Consider the following 16,895-nt stretch of genomic DNA (forward strand, 5'->3'; position numbering starts at 1 on the left):
GCTGAAACCCATGGAGCATGCACATTTTTGACTGAATGAGCCATCTATTGAGATCTACTTTGCCCATTCCTGGCCTCTCTTCCTCACTGATGAAAATGGATTCCCCTGTCCAAATGGCAAAACACTCCCAGGTACCTTGCTTGTGAAAAGTTCACAATTCCATTTTCAGCTGAAGAAACACTGATTTCTTCTTCCTTTATTGACAAGAATACAGCTTTCGCACTCTCCCACATGACAAATCTAGAATCAATTCCACACTTTGCTATGAAAAACCTCAGTTCTCCCACATGGACATTCCCCCAAATTGCCTACTTCTAAACATAAGAAACCGCCCTGGGCAGAGCAGTGCAAATAACTGAATTTTCGTACTGTGGATGAAGCAAAAACAATTGAAAAAAAATGTTTCAGGTCAAACAAAATGTTTCATTTGACCCTAAATTAAATGTTTCATTTTGTTTTCTGAGGTTTTTTTTAACCATTTAAAAAAATAAAATTGCAGTAAAATTTGAAATGAAAAGGTATTTCAAGTTGAAGTTGTGTTTAGAAAATGTCAACACAAAATGTTCTGATTCTTTCTGATTTTTTTTTCTTAAAAAAAAAAAAGAAACAATTCAGGGAATTCAATCTACATTTTCAAAATGTTTTGGTTGACCAGAATTTTGCTCAGCTCCACTCCTGGATTATCATTTTTTTTTCTGTCTCTCTCTTTCAAACATGCACATGTGAGAGCATGTGCACTTACAGAGCTTCCCTTTAAGCTGTCAAACCCATTCCCCCATGACAACCCATAGCCGCTGCTCCCAGCTTCCGGAACATTCCTACCTGTACCCAGGCTTACAGCCCTATTATATCTCAATCCTCATTTAAATACAAACACAAGAACATTAATTAATGCTACATTAAGTGTGAGAATTCAATTGTCCCAGTTTTATTAATTTATTTGCATTACATATACTGCACCATATTCTGAGTAGCAACTTACTCCATGCACAGTTCCACTGAAATCAGTTCACTCAGAGAGAAAGGTATTAATTAATGTGGGTGAGGATATCAAAATCTGGCTCATAGTGATTTCAGCTCAGGCCTGAAGAAGAAATTGAGCCCTAGTTCAGACCCTGATTGTTTTAGATGCAGTTTTGTTGCCTTTGGCAAACCATGTCACCTCTGCTTTTCCCATCTGTGTAGGAGAGTTAATATTACTCATTTGCCTTCTATGCAGAGTTGTTGTTAACATTAATTTATAATTACAACGAGCTCTGTACATAGAAAGTATTGTCATAAACAGTAAGCCAAAATACTATATAAATCAATGTGGCAGAGCTAATGTTGCTTTGGGATCAAAACTGTTGAACTACCCAACTTTGGTATCATTAAAATCTCAAGTTTAAAACTGCATTGATGCAGTTTTTCTTTTGTTTTAATTTTAATTAAATAGGCTGTTCAATCAAACCTAAAATAAATGTAATCAAATTTTGACATTGCCAAAACAAGAAGATTTGTGTTGTGTAATTAATTTGTGTTGTGCTGGAGAGATTTTTTGTCTCTCTCTTTTAAAAAACAAACCTCAAGAGACACAAATGATTCTTTTTTAATATTCCTGCTGCTTTCTGTTATTACCTTAAAGCTATTCAAAGATCTGCATCTTCCCAGAATCCTTTCATGTATGGGGGGGGGAACATACCAGCTCTACTTAAATAGACTTGTGGTTTATGAATTTGATTAGTTTACTCTGATAGTTGAAATATTTTGGATGATGATTGAAGTGGACAGGTACCTCCTGTACTAACCCTACGGCAGGAAATGACCCATATTTAAATTGTCAACCAAATGAAATCTCACAGCAAGGAGAGATTACAGATTCAATTGCTTTACACAAGATCATTTTAGAATTGTACATGATAACAGAAGTCATCACTCATTCTTTTGGCATTTTGTCTGATTTTTATTCTTGTTTCTCTTGATTTATAGAAAGAATTTCGGAGTGGGGGGTTAGAGTATATTTTCTTTGCTATCAAGTGGCATCACTTGATGCATGCTTATCTGGTGATCCTGTAAGTTATAGTCCACTAAATGATTTTAATTCAAGATCAAAAATAATGCAACATACACTTTACAGATCATGATATACAAAAAAACACACAAGTCAAATTCAGTTATCCCGTGCTTTCAAGGAACAACTGTAACCAGCATGACTGTTATGTCTAGCACAAGTTTCACAGCATTAGTAATAGGAAAGGTGATAGCTGCAGACAGTTGCCTAGATGTTGCTACATATTTTTAAATAATATTCAACTTTAATTCAATCGTGTCTTTTTTTTTACTATTAGATAATAAATACATATTAGTCCTATATTAAAAAAATCACTTCAACCCTTCCAAAAATCTGGCCCTTATCATGCATCTGATGTGGGGACAGACAATGCCAACCAAGGTAAAGATGACAAGTTCAATATGAACAAAAGGGCACCATTAATTTTATTCCTAAGGATTTATTTTCAGTCCATCATATTTGTACCTGCACAGTGTGCCTTTCTATTATTAAAACACTGCGTGTAAACCTAGCTCAGCAATGCACTGAAGTATGTGCCTAACTTTAACAAAACTTCACACACAAATTAATGGAACTACTCATGTGCTGAAAGTCAGGCATCTGCGTCTCTAGTTTTTGGAATCAGGGCCTAGATTTACAGTAAGAGAAAAATCACAAAACATGATGGACCAAATTCAGATACCCTTACACCTGCTGAATAACATCTTACTCTACAAATAGTCCCATTGATATCAATGCAGCTATTTGTGAGGAAAGGTACTGCTCAATATGAGTGGTACATATGGCTCAAAGTTAATGTCATAGCCATTCCAGAGAGACTCGATAGGCCACTTTTTAAAAAATAGGATGCCTAAATTCTAAATGCAAATTGTGGTCTAGGCTAGGCAACCCTTATTCCCTTTGATTAGTGCCTTACTTAGTCAGTAGTCCTATTGATTTTTATTGAGTCTATTTGAGGACTAAGGTACTACTCATGGTGAGTAAACATCAAAATTTGGCCTAATATGGATAGATGCAAAAAAGTAATTGTATTGGCAAGTGATGTAAGTTCAGACATGGATGGGTAACTGTATGTAAAACCAGTTGTACACACATGAAAGTATCTGTTTGTTCACATAAATGCATAATTTATATGCATGAATCAGACATCAATTAAAATAAAGTCTCTCTAAAAAATTGTGATTTTCAGTCTTAGAAACGTATCACTTTTACTTTGTTCCTCTTCTTAAGCATATCAGCATGGCACACTCTAGAATGAATTTCAGCTTAAAATAATGTTTCTTTGCTGCACAGACATAAAATGAAGCCTGTTCCACTCATCTCCTCCATCGAGCAAACTGCTTGCTCCCCTACAAAACGATTGGATAATCTTGCTGTGCATCAGACTGCGTTCTCCCTGAAATCAAATCTCAAAATCAGGATCATAAGGGAAATAGGAAGAGGATTATATTAATAAACCTTCCAAAGAAATGGACAATAGGGAATGGGGGCTCATGATTTTTTATTTGAATTGACTTTTTTAAACAGAGGGCAACATGAACTGTTAAAAGACTATACTGTACATCTGTGAAATAAAAAGAAAAGGAGAAAAAGAAGATTCCGTTGGTGTAACACATAATATTGTTAACCTAAAATGACAAAGCGTGCAGATCGTTTTCATGCAGTTTGAGTAAAAGCAGCCAAATACCTGTTATTGAGTCAAATTTATCTTCTATCCTTTGAATAATAGCCAGATGACTGAAAACTAAGAGCAAGCAATAATGATTTGTATTTGATAAGAATTACATTTTTGGCACCTGGAAAGGCCCAAAGTAACAATATTTTCTTGGATGATTGCTTATAGATTTTGGCCGATCATCTAAAATACACAAACATAAATCCTCTAACCCATACTGTGAGTATTTTCTACTGGACACTCTCCCAATATACTGGACAGAAGTGCACAGAAGAAGGGACCCTGATTCCTCTAGGAAATTACTCCTGATATTATTTGTATAGGCCTGTGGTGTGCATGGTGCTTTGCAGACAAACAAGCTGAAGAGCCTTCCCTGAGGAGTTTACAATCTAGATTAGACGAGAAACAGAGAAGGAAGAGGAAGGATGAATCAGAATGGCCTGGTTTGTGGATCAATATTTGAGATGCATTTTTTGTAATTCTGTGTTCTTTTAAAAATGCATTTACTATTACTGTGATGAAAGTTAAATTCCAAATGTGAGATGAAGCAGAACAAGAATAGCTGGAACTATGGGATTTTATTAGCCACTAGAAGAAGGTGAGCAAGGCTGCTATGTACACTGAAGGAAGGAAGTTATTCCCAGGATAAAGAGTGGTATGAGAAAAGGTGCACTTTCTCAGCTGGGAGAGATAAAAAGAACATAATACATGAGAGAGTGTAAGAGGAAATAAGAACTGGGGTGTAGGCAGCACTTTGAAAAATTTTAAAAGTGAGGAGGTGATGATAGGAATCTGTCCATCAGCTTGAGATATATATAGTCCGAGGAAGAGGTGTGGTACATCCAGAAGGAGATATTAGAGGGAACGCAGTTATATGAATTTAGCTATAAGGCAGAGAGATGAGATGGAGCTACAGGTTTGAGAGGCATCAACAAAGTTGATAACTGAAATTATAGGAATGTATGAGATTCCTGCTGCTCACAAACAGGGAAGAATTAGTAGGGGAAGCAAAAGTGGATGGGAACCTGGGAGGCAGTGACCATGAGATGGTCGAGTTCAGGATCCTGACACAAGGAAGAAAGGAGAGCAGCAGAATACGGACCCTGGACTTCAGAAAAGCAGACTTTGACTCCCTCAGGGAACAGATGGGCAGGATCCCCTGGGAGAATAACATGAAGGGCAAAGGGGTCCAGGAGAGCTGGCTTTTATTTTAAAGAATCCTTATTGCGGTTGCAGGAACAAACCATACCGACGTGTAGAAAGAATAGTAAATATGGCAGGCGACCAGCTTGGCTTAACAGTGAAATCCTTGCTGACCTTAAACGCAAAAAAAGAAGCTTACAAGAAGTGGAAGATTGGACAAATGACCAGGGAGGAGTATAAAAATATCACTCAGGCATGCACGAGTGAAATCAGGAAGGCCAAATCGCACTTGGAGTTGCAGCTAGCAAGAGATGTTAAGAGTAACAAGAAGGGTTTCTTCAGGTATGTTAGCAACAAGAAGAAAGTCAAGGAAAGTGTGGGCCCCTTACTGAATGAGAGAGGCAACCTAGTGACAGAGGATGTGGAAAAAGCTAATGTACTCAATGCTTTTTTTGCCTCTGTCTTCACAAACAAGGTCAGCTCCCAGACTGCTGGACTGGGCAGCACAGTATGGGGAGGAGGTGACCAGCCCTCCGTGGAGAAAGAAGTGGTTTGGGACTATTTAGAAAAACTGGATGAGCACAAATCCATGGGGCCGGATGCGCTGCATCCGAGGGTGCTAAAGGAGTTGGCGGATGTGATTGCGGAGCCATTGGCCATCATCTTTGAAAACTCATGGCGATCGGGGGAGGTCCCGGATGACTGGAAAAAGGCTAATGTAGTGCCCATCTTTAAAAAAGGGAAGAAGGAGGATCCGGGGAACTACAGGCCAGTCAGCTTTACCTCAGTCCCTGGAAAAATCATGGAGCAGGTCAAAAATGATTAGGGGTTTGGAGCACATGACTTATGAGGAGAGGCTGAGGGAACTGGGATTGTTTAGTCTCCAGAAGAGAAGAATGAGGGGGGATTTGATAGCTGCTTTCAACTACCTGAGGGGGGGGGTTCCAAAGAGGATGGAGCTTGGCTGTTCTCAGTGGTGGCAGATGACAGAACAAGGAGCAATGGTCTCAAGTTGCAGTGGGGGAGGTCTAGGTTGGATATTAGGAAACACTATTTCACTAGGAGGGTGGTGAAGCACTGGAATGCTTTACCTAGGGAGGTGGTGGAATCTCCTTCCTTGGAGGTTTTTAAGGCCTGGCTTGACAAAGCCCTGGCTGGGATGATTTAGTTGGGAATTGGTCCTGCTTTGAGCAGGGGGTTGGACTAGATGACCTCCTGAGGTCCCTTCCAACCCTGATATTCTATGATTCTATGATTCCCAATGGAGCAAGTGCAGAGGGAGAATAACATAGGGAACCAAACACAGACATCTGGTGAATCCTCACAGAAAGGGGTTGGAGGAATAGTATCCACCAATGGCCATAGTGAAGAAGCAGTAAGTAGGGAGAACTTGGAGTAGCAAAGTCCTAGAAGCCCAGAGAAGATAGGCTCTTAAGACAGCATTGGTTCACAGTAACAAAGGCAACAGAGGGAGCAAAAAGAATGAGTAAGGTAAAGAGGCCCTTGGCTTTCATAAAGAGGTCATTAGTAAAGGACAATATCAATAGTTTCAGCAGAGTGGAAAACATGAATATCATTTGGATAGAGTCAGAGAAAAGGTTAGCGGAAAAAAGCAGAATGTTTATCGGTGGTTACTGAAATGTTGCTGAACATGGTCTGTCTTATCCTTTTTCAGCACAAGTTCAATAGGCAGTTTATTAGTGTAACGTTGTAGCCTAGTAAATAATAATGCACATCTAGATGAAAGAGGTAACTGCAGCCTTTGAGTTGGTACTAAATGTAATCATACTGAATAGCTATCACGCTGCATGGATGCACAGTAATATGGAAAAATAGATTATTATACTAACATACTAACAGCCAGTTTCTAAACAGTAGCCAATCATGGTTGCTGTCAGCTAGGAAAATCTATACCAACTAGACATGAACACAAAGCAAACATTACATGTCTCAAATTTTACCCATAAAGTCTACCTAAAATGTAAGTAAACAATTTGATAGGAAAGTTCTGTACAAATCCAATTTCATGTCCTAGTTCCCCACATACACACTGAACACTTTTCATTGTCTCAGTGGGTAAACAAATTAAAATGATGGAATAATGTATATTCTCAAGTACAGAGGACTGTGCTAAGCAATTATATAATGACACCTACCTACCAAGTGAAAAGAGAGAATGTTAAAGCAAACTGATGGCATTGTGGCCTCCTGGACTGAAGATAGCATAGTAAGGAATCCTTCCCTGTAAAATACTGAGAAATAGTGATGTTATTGCTAACCCCCACATGTGTGATATTTGAGTTCTGTGAGAGGGAGCCCAGGAGGGAATCTCTCAAATAGATGAATGGGTAGCCCAGAAACAACATCAACAAAAAAACCTACATACACAAAACCTAGAACCTGCTAGGAAAACTTGTAATTTGTCAAGTTGAGTAACTGTTCCCTGTGGGAGCTCTTTAACACCAGTACACCTGGTACGGTGAAATACTTCTGTGAGTTTTTCATGGTGAAAGGATATTACCAAAAATCAAAGTCCTGAACTCACCAAGTCTCATTAAAATTCTAATATGGCAATGGAGAGCATGAATAAGAAGACCATTGTCATTTTAAGGGAGACATTTTTTTTCCACTGTAAGCCAGTATCTCTTGCTCAACTCCTTTGCTCTATTATCATTTCTGTTTAATCAAGGTGAAATTCATCTCAAAGCCTTTAATCATTTATGTATCATTTAAGACTAATTTGCAAATTCTGTGGCTGGCTCTTGGGCTGGCCCTTTGAATGGGGTGAATTTCACCCTCACTGAAAATTAAGATGTTCATTAGTACAGCCCTTTAGGGTTAGACCCTTCCTAATATCATAGCACACAGGGGAGGGCTCTGGGCCCAGTCATGCTAGAAGAGCTTTCCTAGAACTGAGCCATCATTAGGCTAAAGTACAACCATTTAGGTCAGTACACATAGCTGTGTGTGCTCCCTTAACTATATAAGATGCATTTTCCTCAAATTCAGAGATATGGTTTATTTAAAAAAGAATTGAGGCTCCAATCCTACATTCTGCACTGTATAGATAGACCTTTATGCCTGCCTGGAGCCTCATAGAAATGTACAGGATTCTTGGATTGGATTGCAGGACAATGGTCTAGGTGACTAACATTTTTATAAAATCATTTATACAAATGCAGTCATACCTCCGTTGAAACGTAACAAGATTTTCACAGCTCACAGAAACACTACCTGACACTTGAGGACGGTAACAGAAGAAGAAGAATGTATCTAGTAGAAACTGCAGGGGAATTTAGGTAGAGATAATGTAATTATCCAAAAAGAAAGCTAGTTAGAACACTGCGGTTAACACTCCCACACTTGCAAAAAGTTTCATTTGCACTATACTGATCACTTGCAGCTTGTAGAGTGGGTATGTCCAATGCAGAGTCTAACAACGTGCTGGCACATTAGTTCAGTACTGACTTCAGTAGAAGAGGTAAACATACTGAATCATCATAATTTCCTTTGCAGTTCTCCTACTCAAGTACTCATGCAGCCTAACTGTGCTTGGTTCATGAATTTTGACAGCATCACAACAAACACACAACAACAAGTTGGCATGTCAGTAGGCTGAAATAAAAAGGTAGAAATATATATTTTATGTAAGTTCTTAAGAGTGAAATACTGGCCCCATGGAAGTCAATGGAAGCTTGCCATTGACTTCCATGGTGCCCAAGTAATGGTGAACAATGTGTTTTTGGTTATGGAGGAAGAGCGGAGCTGGCTTGCATCTCTTCAGCTGGTGGTATGGAAATGACAGCCCCTAACGAAAGGTTTGAAACTATAGCAGTACCCATAAAGAATACTTTCCTTCACATTCACTCTAAGGCCTAGACAGAGAAATTGCTTCTACATAATCAAATAAGATGGTGGGCTCAGTTGACAAGTCCGAGTATTGGAGTTTAGTGCTCAAATCAGCTCCCACTCAATTTTAGGCATCTAATTGCCATCTAATATCCAAAATGCAGCCGTTGGTGCCCAAGTTTGGAACATATGCTCTCCATCTGACTTGAACCTGGGAAGCTGAGCTCACTTTCAGTTAGCTGTGCACTAGTGTGAAAAAGGAAGCAAGGATATGAGTGATATCTGATTAAAAATAACTCATATCTCAGATTCTGCTTCAAAAATGTTCCCTGTGCTCCTTGCCTGCTAACAGCATTATTCATTCAGTACCTGGGAAATGAATACTAACTAAAAATAATAAAAAATCCTCTGAAAATGATCTAAATATAGATTGCTTCATTACCTCCAAATCAGTCTAAAAAGGATGCAGCATCAGAAACTCTAAATGAGAACTAAGCGACTGAGTAAGTGCCGTGCAGTTCGCAATCAGAAGGAATTACAATAATGGCACCCCAACTGCTAATCCTAAGAAATCAAAACAGTTAGGCAGCTGATAAATTCTATTATACAATGTAATTATTATTATTAGGCTTCTTTCAGAAAATGAAGAGATGGAAACACTATGCAGTACTTAACCTCTTTTAGTAGATGGGTCATTATTCTTTACACTGTTACTAAAAAGACTCATCTTAACAAAATCTGGGTTCACCTTCTGAAAACACTATCCACTTCCTCTCTGTAATGCTTAATTAGAATTACTGTGATGTCTTATTTCATCCCTTAATTCATTTTTTTTTATCTACAGTAGATTAGACTGAAAACACAGATATGTTAAGCTACAGAGGGGAGCTGGTAATAATGGCTTATAATTAGCACAGGCTAGTGTTAAGGTTATTACACTATTTGTTGTGGTATACACCGATATAAGCTTTTTTCGTGAAGTGACTGTTACTTCTTGTGTGGTTTTGTTATTTGTTTTTATGTGTGTTTTGTTGTTGTTTTCCCAAATGCCTAGCACATTATGGGCCCTAGCACAGTATACATATCATATAAATATACAGTTAGGAAAACAGCCATGCTTGTGTAATATATCATTTCACAGGCTTAGTGTTCTGACTAGATTCTAGCTTGGGTAATTACATTCTCTCCACTGTAATCCCCCAAACAGTTTTTACTGGATATATTCTTCTTCACTTCCTGTCCTAAACTAATAGGAATGTTATGCTGAACTGTTGTTATGTCTTACCCTAGGAGTGACTGCATTTCAATAAAAGGATCTTTTGTGTGGTTTTTCTTTTTAAAATAGAAGATTTTGGACCAGATGCTTAGTGACTACAAGGCTCCTTTACACAGTTTTGGCAATGTAAATGCCCTCTGCATATTTATGCCCACTTTAAAGCCCACATACACTGCCAGAATGGTGTAAATGGGGGCTTGTGCAACTGAGCATCTGACCCTTAATCTCTTCGTTAACTTTCTGGCAAGGATCAGAGGGGTAGCCGTGTTAGTCTGAATCTGTAAAAAGCAACAGAGGGTCCTGGCACCTTTAAGACTAACAGAAGTATTGGGAGCATAAGCTTTCGTGGGTAAGAACCTCACTTCTTCTTGCATCCGAAGAAGTGAGGTTTTTACTCACGAAAGCTTATGCCCAAATAAATCTGTTAGTCTTTAAGGTGCCACCAGACTCCTTGTTGTTTTTGTAGATACAGACTAACACGGCTACCCCCTGATACTTGACACTATTCTTGTTTGGGGATCTCTAACATTGTTGTTTGATGGGAACTCCCTCCAAGTACATAATTTTGTATCACAACTCTTTCTTATATTGCTTTTTGATGTCCCATTCCTTTTCCAGGATGTGCCTTTTCATTATCCTCTTGCTAAATTAAATAGGTTCTCAAGATATCCGAACCTGATGGGTTCTTTAGACAAAGTGTTCCACTGATCACATCTTGGGACTTTCCAGGTTGAGGAGTTATGATTTTTTTTCACATTGCTGTAACTTTGTTTTCCAGCCAATTTCTTATCTACCAGGTGATCTGTTCACCCAAGTGAATTAGACAATAATCTTTCCTACAGAGACTGATCAAATGCTGTTTGAAAATCTAAATTATAAACATTCATTTTATTTCCTTTGTCTGCTGTAGTAGTAATCTCTTGGAAGATCCCCAGAATGTTGAATAAAAAAAGCCATCCTTCTCATAAATCCTTGTTGGCTGTTTCTAATCAAATCATGCTTTTTGAGGTGTTCTCTCCTCACATCCAACAAATTGTTTCTAATATCTTGCCCACAAGGATGTGAATCTATAATTGACTTCCACTGGTCATTTTATTGAATAACGGTATTACTTTCCAGTCGTTGAGTACCTGAGATAAGGATATATAAGAAAGAAAAGGACTGGAATATAGAATACAGAGAAAGACATTGGGCTGAAACATTATCTATTCAGATAGCTTTTTATTAGGGCTGAGTGGTTAATTCAATTACCTTATTCAATTAATTTCACCTGCATTCATGAATTGGCCTTCACCATTCGCCATTTTATCAGTTTTTGTTCTTTAATTTTATTTGCTGAACGATTTCTGTATATAATTCTGGGTCCATAGATTGTTTGTGAACAGTCTCACTCCTGAGCTGGGAAAGGGCTTTCTCTTTGAGCTGCTGCACCTGGAATCCTGTCTGGTGCAGAATGCCACTATTCATTGGAAAAGGGCCACTGAACAGTTAATGTATTTTAGAGGCTGGGAGCTCCCTACCTACTCTCTCTTGGCCCCTGTCCTTCCTCTCTCCACATGGGACATGTCTTCTCTTCAGTCTGAGGAGGGATTGCAGTATGGATAGATATATCCACAGTAGCATGGCCAAAATAGAAGTGTAGACATGGTGGCAGGGGTTTCAGCACAGGTCATGCAAGCACACTGGGATTCTAGTATAGTCTCACATTGCTAGCTTGTGCTGATGCCCATGTCACCACATCTACGCTGCTATTTTTAGCCGTGCTAGCACAGGTAAAGTTAGCACAAATATGTCTACCTAGCAGCAATCACACCTCAGATTACAGTGTAGTCATACCCATGCTGATCATCAACCCCACTGTATGTTCTCTGCTGATCCACATGGAGACAGTCACCTCTGTGATCAGAGCTAAGCAGCATTGTCTGGTCTTCAAAGTTTAGTGTGTGTTTTTTTCTTAATATGTTATACACTTTCTTACTAGAAAAAAAAAGTTAGACTGACTTTTTTTTTTTTGGAAGATCAGTACTCTATTTCCTTTTCTCTACTCTTAGAGTAACTCCCTACTTCTTCATGAATTATCTGCAGTACTGTGGTTCCCCTTGAGAACTTTACAATTTTGCCCTGAGTAATTGGATAACTTTACTGCAGCATAATATGAAATAATGTGAATGATTCTCAAAGAATATTTAGTTACAAAGGCAATTGAAAAATGTTTAAGGGCGACCACTGTACAGTCTATAATTTATGTGCCTATTATCTGGACTGATTAATTTGTATAAGTTCACATTTTCCCCTTACCTGTCCTTTATTAAAAGACCATTTCATAAAGTATTTCTTACTGCTAAACTTCTTTCTTCCTTGCTTTTCTGTTTATTGTACTATCTGACAGAATTTTTTGTGAGTTATGCCCATCCCTATTGGCATGTGCCTTGACATGCGACTGAAAAATACCATGTGTGTTTTTAGGCCCCACAAAATAAATGGTAGAGCTCTTCTTTGCAACAGTAGCAGCGGGTGGATTTCAAGAAGGGAGAAACCATACTTGGAATGTTATATGTATTTCCCAATGGGCTATAACCAATTTAAAGGCTTAAGCCATGGAACAATGTCTCTTTAAGGAAAATTTGTTTAGTCAACATATTCTTTAGCTACAGACTTCCAGTTAGCAAAAGTTGATCAAGAAATGTTATTACAGATAAGATAAGCAAACCTCCAAGAAGGCTAGAACTTTGATTCTGCAGATTTTAATTACCCAGCTGTTAATTGGAATAACTGTGCAAGAGATAAGGAAGGGATGATTCCAAAGATAGAGTAGGATTGCTTTTTTGCAGTTTGCTTAAAATCTACATGCAGAGTATGAGGCATTTTGGGCTTAAAAAAACATTTCTTCCTGCTGTGACAATGGAAGATACAAAAGACATGATAGTTAAATATGGTATATCTGGGCATCATACTTAATGGTTTTTTTTATTAAATCATCTGAAAATATACCTTTTTATGATACTTATCCATTGTTTGCTAGAAAGAATAAAATCAGCAAATCAGAAATTTGTCTCTATTTATACTGTCATACAGAGATGGTTGCAAAAAAGGAATAATGGGTAATTAAAAGCAAGAGGAGTGAATCGTTACATCAGGCATATTAGCTAGTACAGCAGCAGAGTCTTTGGCATTGTCTTCTCTGCTAAGAAAAGGTGTGTTTTTATCTCAAGGTAACTAACAAGCATGAGTTATTCCCCACAAAACATACAGTGGAGACAAGGCAGGTTAGTTTTACTATGAGGTAAACTAGGCAAATTCATCAGCACTATACCCCACCTGTGGCTGACCTCACCTATTTTAGCTTGCAGTAAAAGTAAAGTGACAGGTCCCCACCATGTTTTTACCTTGGAATAGCCAACATGTGCTTAGGTACCTTAAGGTAAAAACACATCTTCTCTTAGCAGTAAAGACAAAGCTAGTGTCATGATTATAATAATACGTTAGGAAAAAGCAAAGGGCTACATTGTGCTATTAACGCTTGGTGCTGAGGATGATGCATAGAACAGTTGCCCCAATGGAGCCCTCAGAGACTTTGGACCTGATTCTCCACTGCCTTGTCCCTTGTGTGGTGATTTGCAGTTGTTAAAAGTACAAAGGGGATGTAAAGGATTACCATTATGACTTGGGCAATATTTCGCACCTACTTTAGATAGCTGTAAATGGCTGCCCAAAGCGCAAAACAGTGGAGAACAAGGGCCAGTGATTCAAGGCCCTGAGGAACTCAGAATTATTCAGATCATGACGTTTCAAAGCTCTGCTGAAAGTGTCCGCAGAGTTTACGAGCAGGGCTGCTTTTGCCTGCAGAGCTGCTGGAATCAGGACTAGGAGGTCCAGCCTTTGGAACTTCAGTCATATATATTCTCCAACACCTATTGTTCCTTGAGCAAAATTTATTTGGCTCTTGGAGTTTTCCTCTGAGTTTAAGCTCCCTAACCTATATAAACTAAATAGCTAGGGTAAGTTCAATCAGGTGTGTCTAAAGCTTCCAAGCCCTTTAAATCATAGCTAGTTAGCCTACATGATTTACTTGTTTTACCATGCATGTCTTCAGACCTTTAAGTTCCTTGAACCAGAGCTAGGATTTTTTGGAGCTTATGAGCTCTGCTGTTTTCACCAGTAGAGTTTTCAAGTTCCTTAAACAGGAACTGTTAGATTCCAGGAGCTTTTGAGCTTTGCTGCTTCTGTCTGCTGAATTTCTTAAAGTTTGCATCTGTGCTATTCATATGATGTATTTCACAAATTTTGCTGAATATCTCTGCAAAGCTTCTTAGCTCCTTAAATGAGAGAGAGAAAGATTTAGTTTAAAGGCACTTACAATCTCCATCAGCATTACCAGCACAATTTATAAACTCTGCAAGACCTCTGATGATATGTACAAGATCCACTAGATGACCCTTGCGGTCCCTTCTAACGCTATAGTTCTATGATTCTAAGCAAAGATGTGCAGTTCTGGAAGGTAAGAATGGCTCAGATTTCTTCCAAAGGATACATTGTTCAATAGCAATTATAGGTAACAAAGGGGTCTCAAAATTCTTTCCTCAATTTTTAACAGAATACATAGCATTCATATATCTAGTGCAGGGGTGGCCAGCCTGTGGCTCTGGAGCCGCATGCGGCTCTTCAGAAGTTAATATGTGGCTCCTTGCATAGGTGCTGACTCCGGGGCTGGAGCAACATGTGCCAACTTTCCACTGCTCAACCCCAGGCACTGCCCCGACTCCACCCCTTACCCCAAGGCCCCCGCCCCTTCCCGCCCCCTCCCCTGAGCCTGCTGCACTCTTGCTCCTCCCCCCTCCATCCCAGAGCTTTCTGTACACTGCAAAACAGCTGATCACGGTGGGCAGGAGGCACGGGGAGAGAGGGGGAGGTGCTGATGGGCAGGAGGTGCTGGGGATGGTGGTGGTGGGGGCTGATGGCAGCTGCTGATGTATTACTGTGGCTCTTTGGCACTGTACATTGCTAAATTCTGGCTCCTTCTCAGGATCAGGTTGGCCACCTCAATATAGTGCCTTTGAGCCTTTTAAAGCACATACAAATACATTAGAGATCTACCATGGTGACCACTACTACAGAAATAAGTGATACCTCGACCTCTAGCAACTGTTTCCTACAACTTTAAATTGGCTTCACTGATGCAATCCCTTCTCTCCCATGAAGAAAGTCCAAGTCCAAGTGGCATCATTATTGGCAGCAAAATTCCATATATTTCCAATGTAAGACAAAGGGCACTAAAGCCTATATGGCCAGAAATGTGTGTGTATGTGTCAGAGGGAGCGAGTTTGTTGTAGAAATCAATGAGCACTGTACTATCTCAGTAATGACTGTGTCCGTTATATGATCATTTATTTTACTAATGAGGTAATGTGTATGGTAAATACAACACTGATGCTTCTGAAATCTATACTACTATGTTCTCAGTCTCTACAAATGGTTCTCATCTATGTTTATGGGTGAACAATAAGTTGGAACTGCAGAGTCTGCTGCATCCTATGTGGTAAATGTTTTGCTGAAGTATAATCCTTTCTAGCACAAGTGCTTTTCCTATAGTAGATAAGAATATCATATTGAATCAGGTTTGAGATCCACAGGTTCAAAAAGCATGAACAGTGATGCTAGGGTGACGTTCACATTAGAAAGCCAGGCAGATTAGGCAGAGAAATATAGATTCTCCTTGTTATGGTACATCTTTTTTTCCATGGCTCAGTTATCTTTTGGCTCATGCTACAGCTAAACTGAGAGTGTTTTGTTTTTTTTTCATCAGTGTGCAGCTGAACAGCCTTGGTCAGAAAGAAACAGTATGTCATAAATTTTGTATTAACTAGAGCTAAATGGAAGTGCAAGATTTCAAAATGAAATATTAGCTTTTCTGAGAAAGAACTTTCCTTTTACAAAGTCCTATATTATCTTGTATTGGCAGTCATGTAATTGAACACAGTCTGATTGGTATTCTTGTGTGTCTCAACTGGTAGCAGAGAGACAATGCGAGTGAGGTAATATCCTGCGACTGACACAGCTACAACAATACTCTGTTTAACTGGTAGTGTTTATTTTAAACTTCTTCACTTTGATTTCTGTAAAAGCAAATTATACAATAATTAGAATCTCCTGGAACTAGGGTTAATAGATATGCTTAGTGCAGAGCCCATCATATACACACAATCTATATTGTAAGTGAATAGCAGAATTTCCGTTTAGTTTAAGTGTGACACACTCCTGGCTACATATAATCAATGAAATGTACCACCCAGTCAATAGCATGTTCTTCTCTTTAAAGAGGCAACAAGACATTGTGTTCAACCACCCACTTATTTTAAAGATGCATGGAACACGAATAGGTTCTACTACAGAACCACTGCCTGGCTTAGAGTGTGGATATTTCTGCACTGGAAAATAGAGGATGACCTTTCAACGTTTGTACCAACCTCCTCATACTACCGTAATGTACAATACTCAGCACAGAGAAGTATATTGATTTTCATCCAAGGATCTAGAAGTGCTTTGTAATAATATATATTTATATAACTGTTCAGCCCAGATGATTTCCAAGTGTTTTACAAACTATATTCATACACCAAGGATCACTGAAACACAACCACCTCTGGGTCTGAGGTATCAGATAGGCAAACAATTGGTGCAGAGGAGTGCAGGGAAGAGGAATTTGGGCAAGCCCTTAGTCTTATGAAAAGTGCCATGGAATCCTTAATATCCACACAGATAAGATCTTTATTTGTACGGTTTTATAGGAAAGGCCTAGTAAGATGTATGGAATTCACTTTAAGTATATCAGAAGAATGGGGACTGAGTTGATTACACTGCTCTACAGCCAAAATGCTTCTGAAATAAATGTAGTCAAACTTTAC

The sequence above is a fragment of the Terrapene carolina genome, unplaced genomic scaffold, assembly GCF_002925995.2.
Source record: "Terrapene carolina triunguis isolate 2854851 unplaced genomic scaffold, T_m_triunguis-2.0 Scaffold23, whole genome shotgun sequence".
NCBI classification, from domain to species: domain Eukaryota; kingdom Metazoa; phylum Chordata; order Testudines; family Emydidae; genus Terrapene; species Terrapene triunguis.